General features: G+C 43.2%; 1 protein-coding gene across 39 annotated transcripts in view; it reads left to right on the forward strand.

Annotated features, from left to right (window-relative positions):
- The window catches only part of KIF16B (kinesin family member 16B), a 276,843-nt gene that overhangs the window by 69,327 nt on the left and 195,282 nt on the right, over window positions 1–12,234 (forward strand). Inside the window, exons 1-2 of one of the 39 annotated variants that reach the window (XM_070589549.1) lie at window positions 5,042–5,154; window positions 5,784–5,955. The exons of 36 other annotated variants lie outside the window; for them this stretch is intronic. The gene's annotated coding sequence lies outside the window, so the exon portion shown is untranslated. Of the gene's footprint in view, window positions 1–5,018; window positions 5,155–5,783; window positions 5,956–12,234 lie in introns of those variants that run through there. 2 more of the 39 variants (XM_070589556.1, XM_070589554.1) reach the window with 2 other exon arrangements.

Genomic DNA, 12,234 nt, shown 5'->3' on the forward strand with positions numbered 1-12,234 from the left:
TTCTCTTGACCTTGCAGACCCGTTTTAGATTTCTCTGCTGGTATTTGTGCTTTAAATCTGTATTCGTTTTCTGCTCACGTTTGATATTTTAAGGACTGTCTTCTTCCTTTATTGGAAGACAGTGCCTGAGGGCTGAGGTGAAGAAGGGGGCTACTCAAATGCTTTTTTTGAAAACTTTCTTTGGAAATTGATGGGGAAAGGGATTGTTATTCGATGAGTTTGCATCTAGGTGGTTTGTGTAATCCTTTCCCATATTTCTGCTGTCTGACTGTTCATCAGTCAGCTATCATTCCAATAATGCTGCACAGAACCCACTCCAACCCAGTGGCTGAAAACATTTATTTTGCCTCTTGCATGTGCAGGTTGGCTGGTGGTTGGCTGGTCTAGTCTGCTTTGTTTGGTCTTGGATCCAGGCTGCGGGTGGGTTCCAGGTCTGTTCCACATGTCTCTCATCCTTTTGGACCAGCTGATCATCTGGAGCATGTTCTTCTCATGGTCTTGACTAAGGTACAAGCAGGCGGGCCTAGCCATGCAAGTGCTTTTCAAGCTTCTGCTTGTATTGTGTCTGCTAGCGTTCCATTGACCAAAGCAAGCCATTTGGCTGAACTGAAAGTCAAGGGAGAAGAAGTATATTTCACCCACAATAAGGCCATGGCAAAGTGATACATGTGTAATCCTCCTTTGAGATCAGTGGTTTAGTATACACATGCCCACGTTAAACTGTGAAACTTTGAATTCTGGGTACTGCTCTTCCAGTGAATTTGCACATTTTGTAGAGACAGGCCCAGTGAAGCAGTAAATTCCAGGGATTATCTTCATCATCAGGACCTGGTTGTTTACGCTACCAGGTTGTCAGTTATCCTCCTTCCAAGCCCCAAATTCTAAACATCCAAGGAGAGACCTTTGGGGAGAAGCCTGAAGAGAGTTAAAACATCCAGGGGATTGAAGGGATACCCAAAGACCAATTTGGTGTTTATTCGCATGATGAGAGCCTATCGTGTTGCTTTTTCTTGCCCAACTTTATTGACAAGTCATGTCAGAGAAGACTCATGGGTGTTGTTTGAAGAGAGTATCACTGACTGATTGCCCCCAGGAACTCGAGGGAGGGTTCGGAAGCATTTAACTGTTTAAGAAATGCAGTCATCCGCCATCCTGAACCAGACCAGGCCCCACCACAGTAGCCACCTATGACCTTTGCCTCATTTTTAATGCTAAGATCTCCTCTCTGGGAGGAGCCTAGGCCTTATTACCATAACCTGCATTGTATGTGGACACATTTTCCAACTGAGCCTGGGCAAGCAACTGCCCACCTATCCCTTTTGAATATTCATTCCCTCTCTGAAATAAAAGGCCGCTGCTTCCCTGTGTTAGGGCCACCACAACTTTGCAAATGATTCTGCGTGGCCTCCTATTTGCTGCAAATATTCCCTACTTTGTGTAACAACTACTTCTGGTGAAGGGTCTGATTTTAACTCGCCAGGAGGTGAACCCATTTTGGTTCGGTCACAAGAAGACTAAGGAAAAGAGCAATAACCCATCTTCTCAGTCCTCGCAGTGACCTTCTTTGTCATTGTTAAGCTACCTGTGCGATGTGCTTGTATTTCCTGTTCCAGGTATAAGCCTTGAGATTAGCTTGTCAGCATACATCAGGAGGACTGACTTCAGGAATTCATGGAAATCCCATCTCGTGCAGGGGAGTCTCAAGTCAATGTGTAAGGCAAAGGACCCTTGAAGTCAGAATTACTCTTGAAAGTCCCTTAATGTCCATGGAAATCACCAGATGCTGAGCTCTTGGATGATTACAAGCCAAGGAGTAACTTTGTTCCTTTCTTTTTCGTCTAGTCTGTGGCTTCCCTTGCTCGGGCGAGTGAAATCCAGGGTGCTGTTGAGTGTGGGTGGAGTGGGGGTGAGAGGCTGCTGTGTAGACACAGGCTCTGACGAAAGGCCTGGCTGTTTTCTGCGGAGCTGCTGGCACCATGGTGAATAACGGTGGAGCCTTGGGCTTTGATCTTCAGAACTTGGATCTTCGGCTTCAGTTCCCTTTCTGACTTACTGGCTCATAATTATTAACCACAAGTGTTGCTTATCCTAGTTCCTAGCTTGGAAATCGTGGTGGATGGTAACCTCTTCCTTATATAAAAGGTAACGGGGTGTTAAAAAGCAAAATTCAGCTGAGTAACTTTGAAGATCTAATTGGCTTTTCTAAATGATTCGTGAATATGGCAGCATCCCACCTAGTAAGTAGAGAGGAGCTCTGAGGGCTGTACAAAAAGGAAGGTTTTTATAGGTAGGAGTTGGGCGGGACAGACAAGTTATTAATAAAAGAAAAGAGGATCCTTGGAGGCCAGGTTACCCTCCCTTGGGGGAGCCAGGGTCCTATTCTGCAAGCCCTTATCAGGGCTGACCAGGGAAGTCCAGACTGGTTGGCTTAAAATCCCACCTGGGAGAGGCAGGAACTGCGCTTAGCTGGTTAGTGTTGGTGGGCTTAGCTACCTGCCTCCATCTGGGGCTTGTGTCTTTTTAACTGGGGTAAGAGATGCTAAAGTGCTTGGGGGTGTTTTGAAAGTAGCTAACCTATGACAGAAGATAGTGTGTTTATCTTAAAGAGATAGTCCTTAGGCAGTTAGGTAATGAGAGTTTTATCATCCTCTACTGTGTACCCCGTATCCACACTCTTGCTCCTTAAACTGCCTTCCTCATTTTCATTAATCTTCATTTTCAAGAAGTTAAAGTCCAAACTCCCTTGCCTGGCCCCCAAAGGCACTGATCTCATTTTCCTGTGTCCTGTCACGGTTCTGTCCACCCCAGCACCCTGGCACCCCCACCCGGGCCTGCCAGATGTCTGCACTCACCTGGGCGTTTGGTGTCTTGGTGTCGCGGCCTTTGCCTGTGTTGTTTCGTCATTCGAGATGCTCCTTTTCTATGCCTGTCAGAATCTGCTTTGAAGCTCTCTTTGATCACTCATCTCTCTCACTTCGCAGGTAGAGTGGTTTTGTTTTCCTCTGTGATTCTACAGCATTTGGTTTTACTTCTGTCGCATCACGGTATTTATCATAATCTGAGTTTGCTGGTCTTGGTTTCTCCCTCTAAACAGGAGAAGGATCTGGACAAGGACTGTCTCTTTATCATTCTGTAAACCAACTCCTAGAACTCTGCTTCTGACAGAGCAGGCATGTAGTGAAAACTTACTGGAGTAAAGTGGTATCGAGAAACAAGGACAAAACCTTTCTGTTAATTTGCTAGGGCTGACGTAACAAATCCACAGATGGGTGGCTTAAACAGCAGCCATTTATTTTCTCACAGTCCTGGAGGCTGGAAGTCCAAGATCAAGGTGTCGGCAGGGCTGGTTTCTCCTGAGGCCTCTCTCCGAGGCTTGTGGAGAGCCGCCTTCTCTCTGAGTCATCACATGGCCTTTCCTCTGTGTCACCCTCTGCGTGTCCTAATCTCTTCTTAGAAGGACACCAGTCAGATTTGATCAGGGCCTACCCTAACGGCTTCCTTTTAACCTAACTACCTCTTTAAAGGCCCTGTCTCCAAATGCAGTTACGTTCTGAGGTACCGGGTGTTAGGACTTCAACTTAGGAGTTACAAGGGGACACGGTCTGCCCATAGCCACCTTGAACTGCACACAGCTGATGCCACGTGGGAAAGGAACGTGGAGCGCTGTACAGGCAGCAGTTGTACCCTGGTCATGCTCCTTCCTGTACTGTCAGTCATGATCTTCTCATTCCTATTCAAAAGGCTTATTATGACTGTATTTTGTTTCTTGGAAGGAATGTGGCTGAATTTCTTTTGATTATAGTCTGGTCCTTCATTTGGATTGGTTAGATCTTTGCTGTTCAAAGTGTGGTTCCTGGACCAGCATCATCAGCATCCTCTGAGAGCTGGTTAGAAATGCATGATCTCAGGCCCCACTGCAGACTTGTTAAGTCGGAATCTGTATTTGAATCAGATGCCCAGGTGATGTGTCTGCACCTTAAGGTTTGAGTGCTGCATTAGAAAAGCTCAGGTAAAGTGGAGGAGTCTTGGGCATCTTTGCCCTCAGATCTGTTCTCCGCCTTCTCCTGCTCTGCTCTGCATCACAGGGTCTGACCCCTGTGGGCTGTGCTTTCCCGGGCTCGTGTGGGTCTCACTGTGGGAGATTGGAGGGAGAAACCAGACCTCTTCCCTTGTGTCTCCTTGTGGCATCCACATCCCCAGCGCAGTTACACCTAGTGACACAGCCCTGGCCTCCACAAAACCTCCTCCCCTCTTTGTCCTTCCTGTCTGGAGGTGATGCTGGTTTAACTGTTGTTGTCAGTTTGCAGGTGGCCATCCTCAATGGCTTCTCAACTCTTCCTTCAGCCGAGTAACCAATTCCTTATAGTAAAACCCCTGGGATGTAAATACTGAAATAGTTTCTGTTTCATAGTTAGACCTGGTCTGATACCAAAGTCCACATCCTGATCTCTTGACTTGCTCTGCCGGCTTCTCAGAATCTGTGTTAACATACTCTTCTTCTCTTTTTGATCTATCTTTCTAGTCTCTTAGAATGCTGCCTCAATGTGTTTTTCATCCTGGCTGAATTTGTCTGAAACTGCGATAACTCTCTTGGGTCTTGAAACTTAATGTTGTCATAAATCCAGCGTCTGCAAGTCCTGGATCGTGCATTCCTGAGGGCTTAGTATTGGTTCCCCTTTGCATGGCTGCGATATTGTGGCGACTGCTTAGTGTTTAAAGTGGTTTATAAAGTGACTACTTAATACCCCTCCTGTGTACCTTTTGGCTTGGCTTTTTATAAATCTTGTATGTTTTATTGCTGATCAATTTTTTTTGAGTAATGCAGAATCTACTAATTCTTTGTCCACTCCCACTTTCTCTCTCCCCACCCCCGCTTCATGCATGTTTCTGGTTTGTCTGCTCTGTGCATGTTTTAGTTTCTCTGTCCCAGCATTTTGTAAACGATTAAAAAAAATGCTCAAAGATATGTTATCTGACTTCCAAATAACTCCTTGAGCTCTGTGCTTCGCAATAAATCACAGACAGTTTGGACTGCAGCATCAGGCTCTCAAGTGTCTGACAGATGGTGCGACAGAAGGGAGAGCCGACTCTGTGCAGCGTCCATCCAGAGCCGGACCGCAGAGTGGTCCTCGCAGCCCTGAGAGCGCTCTCTCTGTGAGTCCCTCCAGCACTGGTTGTTCTTCTCACTTTTTAATAGATAGAGTCTTTTCCTTCCTGAAAATGTATCCTTTGACTACTCCAGCGTCGGACTTGCCTCTGTGTTTTCATTGTCCTGCACAGGACGTCTGACTGTGGCTTCTCCCTGAGGGTGGGCAGAGGAGGAAGCAGGCTACCATACACAGAGGCTGTAACTGGAGAGGCTTGTCCTTGAGAAGTGTGCTATTTGTACGAGTATAAGTTGAATTAAAGTTGTTTTTTTCAGACATTAATTATATGGGATTTTTTTTTTTTCTTATGCACGTAAACTGTTGAGTTGAATTTGGAGGATGGAGCATATTTGAATCTATGTGATGATGGGATGCTAATGCAAATAATATCTAAGTTTAAATTGTGCTGGTGTCTTACTTAGCATCCCATCTCTGGGGAGTCGAAGAGGCAGGGTACTGCAAGCCTGCGGCAGAAGCAGAGAACGCATTGAAGGAAGAGAATTTTTTACTCTTTCAGAATGTTTTGACTAATGAGAAATAAAATGAAACTGAAATCCTTTACTGGTTTAAGATTTTCTGAGTTTAAATTTCATGGAGAGGCATACTTTAAACCAACTTATTTCTGTTTTATGCTAGAATCAGTCAGCTGAACTTTTGTCTCTGGAAGATTATGGCAGCCTATCAAAGATTTTTTTGGACTGTCTGCAGTTTTCCATTTTGTGGAGAAGACGTGTATTGGAGAGTGTAACAGATTTGGAAGCAGCACTAATAACAGGGGCTGTCGCTCAGCAGATTGGTGGCTGGCCAGGTTTGTGGTCCTCTGGATTCCTGCTGCCCACAGCACTGAATCCGCTGGTTTCTAGAAAACCTATAAACCAAGCATGGGAGAAACGACGTTTTTTGTGGCCTGTGTCTCCTTTAGATGCAGTTAATCTTGACCTCTTCTTGGTATAAGAATTGAACCTGGGGGTGGCTCTAGGATAGAATTTTATATATGGACATCGATTTTGCCCAGAATTTGGATTAAGGAGGAGATAGCTCTTTCAAACATGGGCCATCTTCCTTATTAGCAAGTGTTTGGGCATTTGATGGTTCGACATTCTGACCACAAATCGTCACACATACTCTTTCTTGTTAGTTACGGCCCTCTTAAAAATACACAGTATTGTCTGGAGAGCTCGTTTGGCACATGAAGATAATACAGTGAACTTCCAAGTGTTCATCCGAGCAGGGATTGGCTGCCGTGGGGATTTTAGAAGTCAGTGCTCTTTCCCCTTGGGTTTTCATTGTAAAAAGAGAGTCAGTCCAATTCAGGCCCTGCTTCCTAGTGTTGTCCATGTGCAGGTCATGCCTTTAGGATCTCAATAACTGCCTTGTGAGTTTCACTTTTTATAACTTTTAAAAACTTTATTTTCAAAAGTTTGAAGCTTTTTCGCAAAGAAGGGATAAAAGGTGACGAGTTTCCTTTTGTCATGCTGATATTCTAAATTAGCTACGATTGCTGCCTACTTCGATAAAGAAGTTACTAGCATTACTGTGAGTTTGAAAATATTCTCCCTGTGGTGGCCTGCCTAGCTTGCCTCATTTTATCCCTCCCATCCATCCACCCACCACCCATCCACCTACTCATCCATCCATTCCGCCATCTACCCATCCAGCCACCCATCCATCTGTCCATCCATCCATTCATCCCTCCTTCCCTCTCTCCTCTCATTCATTAAGCACATGTTTATTGGGAGCATCTTATGTATTAGACATAGTTCTAGGTACCAGGTTTATCCAGTGAGCAAAGCAAAAAAGTTCCTTCCCTTGTGAAGACTGGATCTTAGTGCTAGAAGACTTTTTCTCACAATAAGGCATTCTGTTGTAAAACTCCCATAATCTAGTCTTTTTTCGTCTCTTCTCCTTTTAAAAACATATTTGTTAATAGAACAATATAGTCTACCTCTCAGACTGATATTTGAGGCCTCAGATGATGTAAAATAAGTGTCTTAGTTTTTCAGTTCCAGTATTTTATTAGTTTTATTTATTTAAAAGGATAACTTATGCTGAATGAGTTAATATATATATCTACATCTATAGCACTTTGAAAAGTCTCTGAAACTTAGAAAGCGTTTTAAAACTTACATCCATTAGATATAAACTCCACAAGGACACAGTTTCTATGTGTTTTCTTTGATGCTCCGTAGGCCTGAACACTGAATGAATGGATGGTTATAAAGGCCCCACGTGGCTGTATGTTGCCAGAGAAGTTGTTTGGAGGAATGAGTTCACAAATGCCATGTGAATGACAGGCTTTCCTGGAGATGGGAAGGAGTGGTGTTTCATTCTTTGTGTTGCCTCGTACTTGTCATTCCTACTGGTAGATTATAAATTCCTTGAGGTCAGGGAAAAATGTTTCAGTCATCTTTGTAGCTCTCATAAATTCTAGTGTCTTGTATACTAGTTCTTTATTCAGTGAATAATTGTTGAACTCAGCTGTGTTCTCTGATTTCTGAGAAGTTTCAGGACAAGTTTGAGGGCCTTTGCTGCGTAACACTCTATCCTAAAACCCAGTGGCTTAAACAAGCTGTCATTATTTCCCATGATTTTGTGGTCCAGGCTGGCTCAGCGGGTTTCAGCTGCTCTCATTCCTACCCTGGGGTTGGATGGTCCGGGATGGCCTCACTCACATGGCCGATGCTTGGCTGGATGTCAGCTGGTGGTGATTTGGCCTGTGTGTCTCATCCTCGGGCTCATTTATATGCTGGTCTCAGGGTCCTAGGGAGAGCAAGAGAGGATGAGCCCCACTGTCCAAGCATTTTTCAAGCCTTCACTTGCAGCTCACCTGCTAATGTTCCATTGGCCAAAGTTAGTCGTATGACTAAACCTAGAGTTGCAGGTGAGGGGATTACCCAAAGGCATGGGTACAGGGAAAGCAGTGATTCTTTCTATTTTTGCAAAAAAAATCGACCCTAAGCATCTTTTTTTCTCTTTTGCTTATCCCTTTGCTTTCCAAGCCAGCCCCGGTGATTTGCAACTGTGTGTGTAATTGTGTGTTCCTGTCTTTCCATAGAAGAGAGGATTGAAAGGAGAGAGGATGTGGGAGGAGGGGTTCCAATAAAGATGAACTAAGAGAACATTGTGAGAAATTATCTGTCTCCCTGCTGTAATCTGCAGACTAATGTGGATGACTTCGTGTCTATTTGAACAAAAGTCACCATCGGTACCCCCATGTGCAAAGCCCTTGATCTTTTTTTTAGTGCATTCACACATATTATCTCATTGGTTCTTTCTTGATCTGAAGCAAGAGAAAAAAGAAATTACTGCACTTTATATAGTATGCAGTTGTTAATTTGTCAACCTCTCATTAAAGTTAGACTCTGACTGTTAATTTCCATCATACCATGTGTTCTCCTTTTTCTAAAGTTCTACTCTTGCAACTGTTTTTTAAGATGAAAGGCAAAGTAATAAAGTTCATTGTTCTCTGAAACTGGGACTTGATAATTAATAGGGGAGATGACTGTTGGCGTGGCAGCACTGGAGGCTGACTGAAGAAGTTGGCGGGGCAGAAGCTAAGCTGAACTATTCACAGAACCAGCTCTGATGTTGTTAATAATGCCGAGACTACCATATTTTCCATGGCAGTTTTCATCTTGAAAGGACTGCTCATAAATAAAGGTTTTGCAAGTATTTGTTGGTTCTTACTTTTGAATAACGTTTCTGGAGCAGAAGGCTCAGAAATAAGTCAAATGCGCCCTGTTAAATGTTGGTACCGTGCGATAAATTATTTCAAATACATATGGGATTTTCCTTCTGATCTCTTGCAGTGAGGCATGCGTGCTGACGGGCTCTTACTGCATATTTATTGCGCCAGTCAGGGAGGAAAAGATTGCCTGGTCATATGGAAGTATGCTTTATGTACACCTGAACTCACTGGGTGTGCGGAACTGTAGCAACCTGATTTAGTTGGCAGGGAAGCTGAAAAAGTGACCATTTCATGGTACAGATCAGTGTGTCATTCCTGTCGCCCAGGAGCACACGTAGCTCACCTCGGAGGGGTTCTCAGAGCTGTTAGTTTCCAGAGGAGTAGGCGTTGGTGGAATGAGTCTGGGAATGACAGAGGGTTCTCGGCCTGCGTACCACAGTGACTTTTGCCTGTGCATTATTCTGACCTTGGTCACACTGCCCTCTGTTTCTCTGAACCTCGCTGTAAGTTGCCGACAGTAATAGTACCTATTATGGAAAGCGAGCACTGAGCACGTGCAGGTGTTTAGAATGGTGTCCAGCACTTGGTCGGCACTGTAAGCAGTACAGTAGTGTTAATCATTTTTTCTTACTTGTTTTATTTTCTTGGAATCCATCCTCTTAAATGTAAAACTGAGTTGCCAGTAATATAGGTCTTCCCAATTGAGCAGAAAAAAAAATTATATATATGAAACTTTTTTAAAGTATATAATTTTATACAGTGCGGCTTTACAGTAGTTCCTCCTTGTCTGAGGTTTCACTTTTGAAAGTTTCAGTTACTTGTAGTCAGCCGTGGTCTGAAAATATTAAATGGAAAATTCCAGAAATAAAAATTCATGAGTTTTAAATTGCGCATCATTCTGAGTAGCATGATGAAATCTCATGCTGTCCTGCCCCGTCCCACCTGAGATATGAATCATCCTTTGTCCAGGGGATCCACAATGTTTCTGCTACCAGCCCGTTAGTGACTTAGTAGCCGTCTCAGTTATCAGATTGACTGTCTAGGTATCTCAGGTGCTGTGTTCACGGAACCCTTATTTTACTAATAATGGCCTCAAAGTACAAGAATAGTGATGCTGGCAATTTGGTATGCCAAAGAGAAGCTGTAAAGTACTTCTTTTAAGGGAAAAGGTGAAAATTCTCAACTTAAGGAAAGAAAAAAATCATATGCTGAGGTTACTAAGATCTATGGTAACTTTTATTATACTATTTTGTTATAATTGTTTATTTTATTATTAGTTATTGTTAATCTCGTACTGTGCCTGATTTATAAATTAAACTTTGTCATAGATATGTATGTATAGGGGAAAACATAGTATATATAGGGTTCAATTCTATTTGTGGTTTCAGGCATCCACTAGGGGTCTTGGAATGTATCTCCCGTGGATAAGAGGGGACTACTATACTTGTAAGACATTTTGTCATGTAGTGTTTTTATGTTTGTTTGTTATTTCAAATAACAGAAAAATCAATTCCAAAGTAGCTTAAATGGTAAAGGGGTTTATTTGCTCACAGAAGAGTAATGGTCTGGAGGTAGGGTGGGATTTAGGCATGGTTTGATCAGGGCACTGGCTCTGGTTCTCTGGGATTGTCCTTAGTTTTGCCTTTTTGGTGTATTGACTGTATCTTCAGGCATTCTGCTCTCAGAATGGCAAAGCAAGAGCAGCAATTGTAGCTTTATATCCACCCACCACACCATCTAAATTCAAGGAGTCTGGGTTTCAGAGTCCCCAGCAAAATTCTGAGCTTTGCATTGATTGATGCATTTGTGAACCAATCCCTGGGGCTGGGGAGATACCTGGTGCTTACTGGCCTTGGCTTGGGTTATCTAAACCAATGGCTTTGATAAGGGAATGGGTCACCCTGATTGGTTGAGATGAACCAGGGCCCCCCTTTGGAGCTGGGGTGAGATCATGCCCGTGTGCCACAGGTACTGTGCATTGTGGAGTCGGGAGAGCACATGAATCTTGGTGATGCCATCCACATTTTCCACCACAGACACAGAACGTGGGCACTTACTTTAGTGTGAGATATATTCAAGGCGAACAGGAGATGCAGGTTAGTTGAAATATTTTTAAGAGACAATATTTCCCATACTTCCTTTATGACTCAGAAGTCCTATATTCAGCTGGAAAGTTATGTGAAAGAGCCAGCTGCGTATCTGTACTGTGGTGTGAACATCCATACAGGGGAGATCACTCTTTTCTGATGTTAGAATTGAAAGAAGGCACACAGTGAATTCCATGTATTTAAATGCATTTTCCTTTTCCCCGTTAGATTGATTATGTGATTTAAAATGAGCTCTAAATGTGGGTGTGTTCTCTTCTCCAGCTTTCGTATTTAGTTTTGAGTTTGGCTTAATTTCCAGTTGACCCTTTTAGCTTGATATTTCCCAGCCCAGTCTACCTAGCAACAGTTGCTATGAGTGGCCAGTTGGCATTGCCCTCCATTTGTAACACAACAGCAGGTTTTAAGAGTTTACTTTTCCTTAGCATCCTGGTTGATTTTGCCTTTGCATTATTTAAGGATGACAGCAGTCTCTCTTAACTCCAGGCAACAGAGCTCCAAGTCTCCTAGCAAAAGTGATGGCCTTTAGAAGTCTGTATCTGTAAGACAGTATAATTAGTAAGTGGGCATCTACTGAAAAAGAAATATGAACCTAGGTTGCATGTGGATATTTAGTACCAGGATATTCTGATACTTGCAAGGGGAGAGATGGCTATAAATTTCTAACATCTTATATAATGCTTTATAGTGCCAGCTTTGCCAGCTAAAAACAGCTTTCCTGAGCCAGTTGTCTATGTCTCATAGAGGAGAGGAGTCAGTTCCAAATAGCTGTGATTTCTCCTTGAAAGAATCTAACAACACAGATATCACTGAAGACGGTCATTTTCCTCTAGATCCAATACACTCTATAGTAATGTTTTATATTTAAGCCTTTCTTGTCCTTGCCATTAAAGTAAAAATTATACTGGCGTTCCTAGCAGATGGGAAATCAAGCAATAGAACTTGCTATGACACTTCTTTAAGTTGCTAAGTTCAGTTTCTCATCCAAAACAACTTAAATACCAGTTATTCTCATGTCAGAGAAGTTGATTTTCCGTGCAGAAGTGGTTCAGTCAGAATCACTTGGGGTCCTTTTTAAAAGACTACTTTGGCTTTGCAGACTCATGAAAGAAGAATTGTTAGAGATGGTACCCCCAAATCTCTATTTTTAAACAAGTGCCTTGAGCCTTACAGGGTTGGGACCCCCAGCCCTAAAGCATGTGGAAGGTCATCCCTTACAGCACATCTCGACGTGTTTATTGTTTGGGTGTGGGCTCAAGGGAAAAGTGGCACACAACACTTCCTGTCACGCCAG

This window comes from Equus przewalskii, chromosome 21, assembly GCF_037783145.1.
Source record: "Equus przewalskii isolate Varuska chromosome 21, EquPr2, whole genome shotgun sequence".
NCBI lineage: Eukaryota > Metazoa > Chordata > Mammalia > Perissodactyla > Equidae > Equus > Equus przewalskii.